This window comes from Callorhinchus milii, unplaced genomic scaffold (assembly GCF_018977255.1).
Source record: "Callorhinchus milii isolate IMCB2004 unplaced genomic scaffold, IMCB_Cmil_1.0 Scaffold4, whole genome shotgun sequence".
NCBI classification, from domain to species: domain Eukaryota; kingdom Metazoa; phylum Chordata; class Chondrichthyes; order Chimaeriformes; family Callorhinchidae; genus Callorhinchus; species Callorhinchus milii.
Genome location: NW_024704745.1, coordinates 48,967,317 through 48,978,733, shown reverse-complemented (window position 1 = coordinate 48,978,733; position 11,417 = coordinate 48,967,317).

Here is an 11,417-nt window from a genome sequence, read left to right as displayed (position 1 = left end):
CCATAAGACAGCCCCACTATCAGTGTATCCTAATGCTTCCTGGGATGAGGAAAAGAGAAAGAAGTTGCATTTTTAAAGTTACTTATCACGTTGGACAATTCTATTGAACTTCATGAACATTTACTGCTGAGTGTAATGATTGTGAAAGAGAACATGGAGCCATTTGTCCATAAGTTCCCACAAATAGCTATGACTCTCACATTTTATACCCCAAAATATCTGTCTCTACAGTTTAGATAAAGGTAATTTTATGTTCAGCCTACAGACTGTGTTCATCAGTCTATTCAATAACGTGATATTTATCTCCAATGATATTTGTCACATCACACCTTGTAATTTCCCCCTCATTGTCCACTTATTCCATCCTCTTCATATGCCCACATGGTATCTTTATCTACTGTAATTGTAATTTACAGTGATGCCTCATCAGTGTCAGTTACTTAGTGGCTTAGTTGGGGGAAATAAATCAAGACTAATACCAAGAAACAGATCTACTAACATTGTTATACAAGTATGTCATTCATAGTCTGGCACTCCAGTGTATTGTCAGAGGTGTTATCTTTTTAAATACAATGTTGAACTAAGGTACAAGTATTGTGAAATCAGTCCTTGTTTTTATTGTATCATTATAGTCAATGCTATTTATCTGCAGATCTCGGGAAAAACAATCACTTAATTGACTGTACAGAAGTTTACAGACAAACTAACATAATTTCCACCTACCTAGATATTTCTGCAGTTTCTTTATTAATAAATCTATATTTAATATGACTACCTGGGTCAAAACAATCTTCAAAAAAATTCATTTATACAATATAGATGACAGATCATTTATACAATGGGTTGGAAGGGGCTTGCCAAACATTCACACTGGTCTAGATAAGACATCATAGTCTAGATTTAGAGTATAAAACAAGGAATATACAATCAAGAAAATATATTTTGTTGGCCGACCAAAAATGTTGATCTTCACTGATATAGCGTGTACTTCTTGAGTGTTTTCAGTAACACCAAAATAAGATGCCACTGGCCACAGAGGTAACATGGAGATCCAGATTTCAACGAGTAAGTGTGGAGAGAATAAATAAATAATCCTGATAATAGTGTAGAATTATCAGGATTTGATATTGTATAGTGTAATTTGTAGACACATGCCTTAGTCTACATCAGCCTGAATACTCTAATGATAATAAGCATTTGGTATAGGACCTTTCGCATCAGGAGGTCATCTCACAACCTTCAGAGGATTTACTGTAAAGTGCAGGAATTAATATTTGTGGGTGAAGGTGGTAGGCCCACGTCCCATGAAGAGCCAAATCTCTTTTTAAGATCCTTAGAATAACATACTACAATATTTAGATTTTTTTGTTTCTGGAATCAACATAGTATCTTCATACCAGTTGTAAACAAAGTTACCTCCTTTCTCTCCCCTCACCCTGACCATTTCCCCCCTGCTCGGGTCCTGACCCAACTGTACAGCGCCTTGGGACGTCCTCCCGACGTGAAAGGCGCTCTATAAATGGAATCTTGTTGTTGTTGTTGTACCAGACAACAAGTAGAATACGGACATTTTATTGGATTGTTTATTCCTAATGCTGCTACAGGCCTTTTAATGCTAATACATACAACATATACACTATTAATTCTGAACTCATGCTCGCACGTCCAGCATCTTGACCCGGTGCCACAACACAATATCAACAGTCTCACTTCCCATTCATGGCGGACTGACACCACAGTTTGGAACTGAGCGCAACTGGATCCCAACTCTGTCCTTTACCCGGCAATGGTGTGAAATTGGGTTCAAGCGTTAGTCAGAAACCACATCAAGGATGTTATTAAAACATTTTATTAGCAATTATAAAACTACACAAGCATCACATTACACCCAACGCATTATCATTACTCGTCGCGCTTAAACAACAACAAGATTACATTTGTATAGCGCCTTTCACATCGGGAGGATGTCCCAAGGCGCTGGACATTGTACAGCATTTCAGACCCAAGCTGGGGTCAGGGGAGAGAAAGGAGGGGAGGGGAAGGAGGGTGGCCAATGGCATGGTCCAAGAGGAGGGTTTTGAGGCGGGACTTGAAGGAGGCGGCAAGGCGGAGTGATTGGGGGAAGGAATTTCAGAGGTTGGGGGCAGAGTGGCTGAAGGCTCTCCTGCCAATGGTGGAACAGGTGGGACAGGGGAAGTGGAGCAGGCCGGAGCCGGCTGAGCGGAGGGAGCGGGCGGGTTGGTAGGGGGTTACGAGGTCGCAGAGGTAGGGTGGGGCGAGGCATGGAGGGCTTTTATGTGAGGACCAGGATTTTAAACTGGATCTTCTGAAGGATAGGGAGCCAATGGAGTTGGACGAGAATGGGGGAGATGGGGTCACGGAGTTTGGTGCGGGAGAGGACACAGGCTGCAGAGTTCTGGATTATCTGCAGCTTATGAAGGGAGGAGTTGGGAAGACTGACAAGCAGGGTGTTTCCATAGTTGAGCCTGGAGGTGATGAAGGCATGAACAAGAGTTTCAGCGGCCTGAGGAGTGAGGTAGTGGCGGAGTCAGACGATGTTACGGCGGTGAGGGAATGCAGAGCGGGTCATGGCTTGGATGTGAGGAAGAAAAGACAGTTGAGGGTCAAACAAGACACCTCGGTTCCTGACTGGCAGTGAGTTGAAGTGTGCAACCATGGAGGTTGATGTTGCCAGAGCCTGAGGTGCTGGCACGAGACAATCAGGAGGGCCTCAGTCTTGTTCACATTCAACTGTAGGAAATTTGCCCTCATCCAGGACTTGATATCTGACAGGCAGTCTGTCAGGACAGCAGTGGTCCTGGAGTTGAGGGTGGAGGCAGAAAGATCGAGTTGGGTGTCATCCGCATACATATGGAAGTTGACCCTGTGTCTGCGGATGATGTCACCAAAAGGGAGCATGTAGATATTAAAGAGGAGAGGGCCAAGGACAGACCCCTGGGGGATGCCAAACGTGACAGTGTGGGGGCTGGAAGAGAAACCGTTAGAGGCAACAAAGTGGAGATGGTGAGAGAGATAGGAATCGAACCAGGCAAGGGCAGGTCTGTGATGATTAAGTAAAGAGGAGAGGCGGTGTATGAGGATGGAGTGGTCAACAGTGTCGAAGGAGGCAGAGAGGTCGAGGAGGACAAGGAGGCAGAGGGATCCCTGATCACAGATGTTCAGAATGTCATTAGCGATTTTGACTGGGGCTGTTTCTGTGCTGTGGGCAGTGCGGAAGCCGGATTGGAGGGGTTCAAAGAGGGAATGGCGAGAAAGAAAGGAGCAGAGCTGGGATGTGACGACTCATTCCAGGACCTTGGAGAGGAATGGGAGGTTTGAGATGGGGCGGTAGCTGGAGAGGAGGGATGGGTCCAGGGAAGGGTTTTTCAAGATGGGGGTGATGACGGTTGTTTTTAGGTGGGTGGGAACTGAATCGGTTGACAAGGAGAGGTTGATGATGTCGGACAGGAGAGGGGCCAGAAGGTTGAGCTGGGAGATGAGAAGAGAGATGGGGATGGGATTGAGGGAGCAGGTGGTCGGTTTGAGTTTGCAGACAATTGTGGTGAGGAAGGAGGGAGAGATAGGTCGAAGGAATATGGGGGGGATGGGTCATGAGTGAGAAGTGATGTGGGGGTGGCTGTCGACGGGCAGAGGTGGCTGAACGTATCCCCTTGATTTCGGATTCGAGGAAGTCCACCATCTCCTCACAGTTGGAGTTTGAGGAGAGGATGGGCGAGGCATGGGAGGGTGGACTGAGGAGATGTCTACTAAATGACTACTAAAGCACTATCTTAACAAGATATATTACTAAAACACTATCTTAAGATACACTCAATACTAAAATTCTAAACATATATAAAAAAATTATGTGATATGTAAAATGTGCCTGAATAATCTAACTGTTTTGTATGTATGTTAGGTGTGTGTTTTAGTAAGTAAGAGAGATACTACCAAGCAGGCAGAAAAATTGTGACAAAGTTCTAAGGCTGGCACAAAAGTTAAACACCGTCTCTGGCGTGCTGCTGGCTGCAGATGTCTCTGGCTTGCTGTTGGCTGCAAACGTCTCTTGGTTATCCACTCCGACAAGGCTGAACTTGTCCTCTTTGCGGTCCACTGCAGCGAGAGCTGGACTTGTCCTCTTTCCCTCAAAGGCACTCTTCTTCCCGTAGAGGTTTGTCCCCTTTCTATCTCCAGAGGCTCCCCAGAGCCTCCTCAAAGGCTCTCCAGAGACTCCTCAGTGGCTCTAAAAAAACTAGTTTTGGCTATTGATTTTTATACCCTTTTTCGCCAGCCATCTGTGTTCTAACTTTTTTTCATGACTTCCTTCCCGCTCTCTGCACTTTTCCCAGGCATTCTTTCCCTATCTTCAAGTTATTTCTCCTTGTACCAACTAGGGTAGCTTCTGCAAAAGAACAATACTCCTCTTATTCCATCTTATCTAGCCTGACCAAACCACATGACTTCATGTCCCTGAAGTTTCAGTCCTTCTTTCTAACTCTGTCCATGTGACCTGCTCACTTTAATTTTTTTCTCAGTTTTTTACTAGTTTGTATCCCATCCATTCCCCTGGTCCAATTATCCCAGGTCTATCTCTCCTGCTAGTAGGTCTCATGCCCTTGTAAGCGCAGATGGCCTACCATCCATTCTCTAGATCCAGCTATCCTTATCTTCTCCGGCCATGATTCACATTCCAATGTACTCCTCCTAGCTCGGTGCCTCTTTACTAGGACTATGTGTGTATGTATGTGTGTGTCACATGGCAGTTTTTATTTCTTTAATTCATTCTACTTAATTCATCTATTCACTACATGATCAATACTAATGATTCTTAAACTATAATCCCAACTATTTACACCAGTATGACCCTCAGCCCCTGAAATTACATTTCAGATGTAGCTTACCGCTATCATACCTTGCAGCATTTTTATCCCTGAATATTTCCGGTCACGGAGAGCAGCCTTGCCTTCATCGAAATATACAGCATGCACCAGTACCTTCCACTACACCAACTAGCCTATTTACTGAGTCTTGGAACCAGGCGCCCGTTACTGAAACCCATCCTTTCCTGCCTGAAACAGAACAACCAAGAACATACTGCCCATTCTCATCGTCTGGACAACAGTGGCAGGCTGAAGATTCTCGATTTCCACCGCGAGAGATCCTCCCAAACTGTTGTGGCGACCAACTCTTTTCCCCCTATCTTTATACCCCTTTACCACCTTTGGACATTGACCAGATATTCCCCTCTTGATCCTGCTATCTGGTGTGAAACTTTTTTTCTCAGTATTCCTACACTAGTTAACCTACTTATTCTAAACAGTACCCCGTGATCCTCGCAGACCTTGGGATGTCTTCTCACCATTCTTAAGTTGATTAATTCAATGTGTCTCTTTGGCCTTTCTTTTGATGTACTTATCTTGGCTGGTGCCAGCCGGTCTACTTACCCCTGCTGACTCGGCTCCTCTCAGTGGCCTTGTGTTTTCCTGTTTTGATCCGTTCCAAGCTCATTCATACTGTACCTCATCATCCTCTACACTCTTAATACCCATATATCTATAACATATTTGGTCCACCTAACACAGTCAATGTTATCCACTTTAAATACACCTTGTGTAATCTTTCTGTCAATGGCCCTAATATCAACAACATTTACTTATATTTATATAGTGTCCTTCATGCAGAGTATCATCTGAGAGTGGTTGAAATCAAAAAGGGGAAACCTTACATCTCCAGACTAAATGAAAGGTTTGAGTACCATTTGACAGCATTATTTCTATTAAATTACATGGTACCTGCTGTATCTTTAAGCAGATAAATCAGACATTGCCATTCAGCCATGTCAAAGCTCCTGTTATTTTTCACTCCACGTGTGTATGGCTGTATGTGTAATATACCTCATCTAATGTAGAACAGGTATATCATTAGGTAGACTTATGACTGAATGAAGTCTCTTGGCTAAGGTTTCAATTACGGCAGAAGTTTTTATGATCTCAGTTGCTAAAATTTCATTTACATTTTAAAATTAAGGTGGACAAAGGATAATATAAAGTGTGTTCAAAAGGCTGTGCGGAAAATTTCTGTTTGTATAAATTGCTCATTACTTTGTGACTGTTTGTAGGACCTTGTCGTGTGCAAAGTGGCCTCTATGTTTCGATATGATAAATTGTCATCATGCAAATACCTCCTTTCTTTTCCGTGTTTTGCTTTGGATTATTGAAATTGTTGCTTCATTTTTGGACACAAGAGGGTACTATTGTGCAGAGCATCTGGTGGAATTTGGAGACACAGGCAATTTGAATAAGATAGGCTAAATTTATTCCTAGCTTCTCCATAGATAGAATTATTGATTGAATATATTGTGCTATGATAATATTTCCTCATGTATTCATCTTGATTTAATTTGTTTGACAGAAACATTTTCATGCATAGAGTTAATACACCTTGAATTTATATATTATCTTTTGCATAGGATGAAGTGCTTCACAAATACAATTTGGATTATTATTTCCTATTAGAATATGGAATGCTTTGTCAATGTGACTATCAAAAGTGTAATATAACTACATTTAAAAGGGAAAATGGATAAACATTTGAAGTCAAACAATATTAAATGGTACAAGAGATTAGGGAATTAGGATTAATATTTTAGGAGAATTAAGATTAATTCCCGAATCTCTTTCCCTAATCACTAATTCACTTGTCCCCTTTGCTCCACCTTCGGTCGCCATACCGTCAACCACGATGCCCCGAAACTCTAGAACTCTTTCCCTCAATCCCTCCGCCTTGCCCCCTCCCTCCCCACCTTCAAATCCCACCTAAAGATCTTCCGTTTTGATCATGTTTACGGTCATCTCCACTTGACTCGTTGTCAGACTCCACCACTGTTGAGCACTCTGGGACGCTACCCTGCATGAAGTGCGCTATATAAATGTAAGTTGTTGTTGTTGATTAAAGTAATTAGCACCAGTGGAGGAGATCAGTCAAATAGCCTCTGCATAGGGGTTGAATTAGCGGTATTGCTTCATTAACAGCAGCTGCTGTACCATATGGAGTCCTGTAGCTCAGTGGTTGCAAGCAAGAGACCTGAGTTCAATTCCAGGCAGGGCGAAACCTTGGGCAAGTTTCCTTACTCCACACGCCTAATAATAATTCCTCCAAAACAAAAAACAATAATAAATTGGTCATTTTCAATCTACAACTGTTTGTGGGACACTGCTGTGCGCAATTGGCTGCCGCATTCGCCCACAAATATGCAGTCAATTCACTTTACAGTATATTCTGTGAAGCGCTTTGGGACGTCTAGAAGACGTGAAAAGCACTATATCAAATGCAAGGATTATTATTATTATATTGTGGAGTCCTATAGCGCATTGGTTAGAGCACTTGCCTCACAAGTGAGATGACCCGGGTTTGATTCCTGGGCAGGGCGAAACCTTAAGCAAGTTTTCTCATTCACACACTTCTGTTTATCTAGTAAGTAAACTTCTAGTAAGTAGGAATCCGGTTCGTTTGGCAGATCGCTTTCTGGGGGTAATAATCCCTTCAACATAAATAAATAATAATTTGGTCACCTAATCCACAACTATTTGTCATGACACTGCTGCTAATAAGTTTTAATAAAACAATAAGGTTTAAACTAACTCAACAAATTATTCACATCAAGGCTCATCAAGGCATTCGTCACATCAAGGCTCGATTATGGAAACTCCCTCTTCATCAGCCTTCCCAACTCTTTGTGTGCCCTCACGCACCAGGCGCCATGACCCCATCACTCCCACCCTCGCCCGACTCCACTGGCTCCCCATCCCTCAGAGGATCGAATTCAAGATCCTCGTCCTCACTTTCGAAGCCATCCATGGGCTTGCCTCCTCCTACCTCTCTGACTTGCTGACTCCCTACCAACCTGCCCGAGCCCTCCATTCAGCGGGCTCCGGCCTGCTCCATGTCTCCCGCCCGAACATCGGTGGCCGGGCTTTCAGCCTCTCTGCCCCCACAATCTGGAACTCCATCCCACAGTCCCTTCGCCTCGCTTCCTCCCTGCCTCCTTAAAGGCCGGTCTCAAGTCGCTCCTCTTCGATTGTGCCTTTAGTTGCCCTCCCACCTCTCTGTTTTCCCTCACCCCTACCCCATCCATCCCCAATGCTCGGATCCTGACCCCTGACTCTCCAGTGGCTTGGCATGTCCTCCCGATATGAAAGGCATTCTATAAGTGTAATTTTGTTGTTGTTGTATTTACTGTACATCCTTTCCATTATGCATTGTTTATTGACTGATTTATTTAGTAATATGCTACAGCCCATACTATTGATAAAAGCTTTCACAGTTTAACACAAAAGTCAACTTATCTACAGATGTCAATCAGTCTCTTGGACGAGGAAATATGGATTGTTTTAAATGATCTCTGAGCTTCAAGTGAAACCTTATTATGTTTCCTGCATTGAAGGACAAGGCATTGTTCACCTGTATGACACAGAAGTATATGACTGCAACAGAAGTAATCTGTTTTAGTACACTCATCTTATATTACATTATATTACACAAAGATGAGATGAGTCAGTGCTGGAACAGGAGGCAGCTTTCCCTCTAAGGAATGAAATAATCACATTGGCTTTTGTATACCACTCTCTCTGAATTACAGAAAATAGAAGAAACCTTTGCAATATGTTGAATATTCAAGGGTGATGAACTGTGAAAAAGAGACAGTGGCCATTTCCTTAAAGCGGAGCTAGGTATCACTTATGGCACCAATAAGAGACATTTTGTGCTGACTGTACCTCAAAGTGTTAATAACCGTGCAGTTTGTAGCCACTTTGCTTGTGTTCATAGAGTTGTTCCAGAGGTCACAATACTCTGGCATTTATATGTAAACATTGATCCTAGAGGAAACATTATTCAAGCAACTCAGTGAAAGGATGGTTTAATATACGAGGAACTGTTATTTTCAATTTGAACTTTGTTCATAACCTGTTCCATCTGATAACTATTACAACCAGAAAAACAACTTGCACTTATTTAACACCCTTCACATGGGGTAGTGTCTCGAAGTGCTTGAAATAACAAAAAAAATTGAAATATGAGGGGGAGGAATTTCCCTCTCCAGGCCTTGGCCCATTGCTAGAATCTGAGAGAATCTACAATTTAAAACTCAGTGTGTGCCCCCAATAACATGATTCCCTCGACACACATCAGGAAAATGATGAAACAAAATACTCAACTGGCATTTATATAGTGCCCTCATGCAGAATAGTAAAATAGGCTTGTTCCAGTAGCTTTGTCAAAATTTGCCTTGATGACAGCAGATTGGAATCAGATTTGCAGAGGAAGTTACAAGATGGTTGCTGGGACCCCTCCAGCAGGCTGAGTTGATTGGCAGGAGAGTTTACACCGATGATGATTCAGGAATGGTAGGAAATTGACATAGCACATTCCTTGAGATAACAATCGTGTTGTGACACATTATGAAATATCGCTAAATTCACCCCTTAACGGGAAAATTATCACATTAAAGGGCAAATCTATCAATAAACACTGCACTTTTTACCCTGATTTTTTTCACCTAGGAGACAACTTCTGGAATTCTCCATACTTGTGATCTAGTAATAATCCTAACCTCTTCCCCTTCAGACTGATTTTTGTTAGTTTTGGACTGAAGTTTATTTCTTTATTTAATGCTGTGCATTGTTCAGGAAGATGTTTTATTAATTCATGCTCGTTTTAAAAGCCTAAAAGGCTTAGGACACTTTCAGTCACTAATTGGCACTGTGTTGTCAGTCTAGCTCAGACTAAACAAAAAGCAGTTGGATGGGGAGTGGAAATTTCACACTGCAGCAGTAAAAGGTTCTCTTCTGAAGCTGAGCTAGCATTTTGTTATTGACATTGACTGTCAAAACCTTTTTAAAAAGTTCAATTTCCCAGCAACTGACAACCTTCACCTTTCAAAATCAAATAAAAATAATACCGTTGAGTCAAACTGGAGGAAGAACATTTTAAACATTGAAATTACTCAAAGTAAACACTTAGGTCCAAACTAGTAGAGTGCAAAATTCCATGCGTAACACATGGATACAATGCTATATTTGTTTCATGTAAATAAATGTATTGTATGGAATACATTTAACAAGTGAGATATTATTATTGAATAGTTTCCTAGTGTTTCCTTTAGGCCAAACACTGTGCAAAGAAAGGCCCTTTTAAAACTATTTAAAAGAGGTTAGGCAACAGAATAAGTCCTCAACTGATGTCTATTTTGCAGAAGGAGTCTCTTGATAGCATCCAGGAGCTGGCTCCCCATCCCTCAGAGGATCGAATTCAAAACTCTGGCCCTCACCTTTAATGCCTTCCATGATCTTTCCCCCTCCTACGTCTACGACCTGTAAGATCCTTCCGCTCAGCAGGCTCCGGCCTGCACCATGTCTATTGCCCGACCCAACCCACCATCACGAGTTGGGCCTCCAGCATCTCTGCCCACAACCACTGGAATTGCATTCCACAATTCCTTTGCCTTGATCCCTCACTTGCCTCCAGGGCGGGTCCCAGCCAGGGCGGGTCCCTGCGAGTTGCAATAGTTGAGTTTGGAAGCGGTGTAAGTGTCTCAGCAGGAGGTGTGGGATGTGGGGAGCAATAGTGCAGGAAGTAAAATTTGAAGCGTTAAGCAGAGAAAGTAGAACTAATGAGAACTTGTATGCCTGCGAGAGAGAGAGAGAGAGAGAGTGTTCAATGTGCAGGTCAATGAGGTCAATGACTGAGTTGAGAAGGTGTGGATGGGAGCTATGTATGAAAACCTTACCCCAGAAATTTAAAACTCCTCCAAGATTTGATGATGTAACTGAAAACTGACTGGAAAGTTGAAAGGAGAAACAGCAGCATTAACAACTGTTACTTCTATTATGTGTATTTACTAAAATGGCATTAACAAGTGTTACTAAACTGTTTATTTACTGAACCGGACGTTAAAACAGTGTAGGAAGAGATGGTTATACATACAATGAATGTTTAACTGATAACCCAATTGCTCAGCAGTCTTCAGTGCTGGATGTTCCACCACACAGTAAACGTACTGTCCATTCATCTCTCTGGTTGCAGATAGACGAAGTGGGCTTGAGACGTTTACAGTTCCATCAGGAGCAGGACGTGTGGCACTCTGAGTAAAACTGACAATGAAAGGACCTTTCCAATGTATAGAAGCGGCTGGCTTTGCATTTTTTGCGAGACAGGTGGCTATGGTGCTTTCTCCACTGTCAGCCACAGGGATGTCTGGATACGGTTCTATGACAACAGTGGGAGTAACTAAAGAGGAAACAAAAGGGAATAAATAACAAAACAGGCATTAAAATTGATGTGGTACTCTGTGTTGGAATGCTTCACACAATGATTTACAAAGAATGGTAACTTTAGTTGTGTAAATAAATGCAATCGCT